Below are 2,148 nucleotides of genomic sequence, written 5' to 3' on the forward strand. Positions count from 1 at the left end.
CAGGCAGTGAAGCAGGTCTGCAGGTGTCTATCCTTCTCTCCCCAGGTGTCTATCCTTCTCTCCCCCTCTCTGTTTATCTGTCTTCCCCTCCTCTCTCCATTTCTCTCTGTCATATCCAACAACGAATGACATCACCAATAACAATAATAACCCAACAAAGGCAACAAAAGAGGAAAAAATGGCCTCCAGGAGCAGTGGATTCATGGTGCAGGCACTGACCCCCAGCAATAACCCCGGAGGCAAAAAAAAAAATCAAAACTTAAGTTTATGGTTACTGGCATGTGATTTTAATTTTCATGTCCCAAAATAACTTTTTTTTTTGCCTCCAAGCTTATTGCTGCAGTGGTGCTGGCACTATGAATCCATCGCTCCCAGTGGCCATTTTTTCCTTTTTTTTTTTTTGTATTTTGTTTTGATAAAACAGAGGAAAATTGAGAGGGAAGAGGAGAAAGACACCTGCAGACTTGCTTCACCATTCAGGTGGGGAGCAGGGGCTCGAACTCAGACCATTGTGAGGGTCCTTGCACATAGAACTATGTGCGCTTACCCAGTTACACCACTGCCTGGCCTCACAAAATAATATTATTTAAAATGTTTTTTTGCAGACCATATAGAAACAGAAAGTAGACTTGACCTTGAGGACACAATTTGCTCCTCTCTGCACCATCTCATCTGCTTAGCGGGCTTTACAAAGTGCTCAGAAAGACTCAGATTATACTGTCAAGCAAATGGGAGTTTCATCACTTGCCTTGCTCTCCGGCTCACTATTATTTTGTGTTTCTGGGGCTTTACTGGAAAGTTCCTAAGGTTAAGAACATCTAGGCCACACCAAAGCAAAGGAGTAGGGGGAAGAAGAACAGGGAGGGGGGCTTTCAGTTTCTGGTACAGGATGATGAGGAAATAGCTAAATTGGGGGTAAGAATGTTTTGCAGACACATATCATAGAGAGATACGAAGTTGTACCCATGTGCCAACAACTGAACTGTAAACCACCAACATTCCAATAAAAAAGAAATTCAGAAATGATTGTGTCCACCATAAATAGCACTAACGTAACCTAAAATAAATCATGTAGAAAAAAGAACATGTAAGCCTTAATATAAGACTTGCTATCAATCACAAGCATGTACAACTGATCTTAATGGAATGATGGTGGAATGATGGGACCAGATTTGGGTGTTTTTCTACATCAAGTGGCCTGCAGCGTGGCCAAGAGGCAAAGCACAAGTGTTGCGGTAATAATCCAGGAGTGAGCCATCAATGACATTGACTGGACTGGATTAAGATTAGCAGACACAGTATTTAAGATTCAAAATTACCTTGGATGGTTGAGTAAAGAGTTTTATACCTGAATCACAGAAAAAGAGAAACTGAGGCTGAAATAATGTGAATAATGTTACTTAAATTTATCTAAGATAAATTTAAGTATATCCTCTTTCTTCTCTTAATTATAAATAACCATTTTTAAATTGCATTGTTGAAATATTTTTATTTATTTGATAGAGACAGAGAAATTAAGAAAGAGGAAGATAGGGAGAGAGACAGACAGATACCTGCAGCACTGCTTTATTGCTCCTGAAGCTTCCCCTCTGCCCGTGGGGGACCAGTGGCTTGAACCTGGGTCCTTGCACTTGGGAATGTGCGTGCTCTACCAGGCATACCACTGCCGGGCCCCTTTACACGGCATTTTTAAATTGCCGGATTCTGTCAGTGAGCAGAATGAGCATTTTAACTTGTTCAATACAAAGTGAGTTGAAAGTGCTTTATCTAAAAAAAGAAAAGTCTGCATTCACTACCACCCAAAACCAGGAATCACTGCACGAAGCCTTTTTCCTATTTCCCAGATGATGAGCGTCACAGGAGTACCCCAATTTACCGGATACCCACATTCCCCGCACAGCCTGCCCTGCAGCACGGCCCCTCCCACGGAGGCTCCCTCCGCCCACTCGGGAAGCCCCCCCCCCCCCAGCTCCGCAACGCAACTCCTTCCCTCCTTCCGTCGCTTTTCCCATTTCCCCACCCCTAAAGCGAGCTTCTATTGGCTAGTCCGGCGGGCCGCGGCAGGGAGGCAGTACATCCTCATTATGATTGGCTCCTCGGTAGCGGGGCCGCCCGTGATTGGCTGGCGTGAGGAACCAGCAAGTGTGA

The sequence above is a fragment of the Erinaceus europaeus genome, chromosome 14, assembly GCF_950295315.1.
Source record: "Erinaceus europaeus chromosome 14, mEriEur2.1, whole genome shotgun sequence".
In the NCBI taxonomy this organism is placed as follows: Eukaryota; Metazoa; Chordata; class Mammalia; order Eulipotyphla; family Erinaceidae; genus Erinaceus; species Erinaceus europaeus.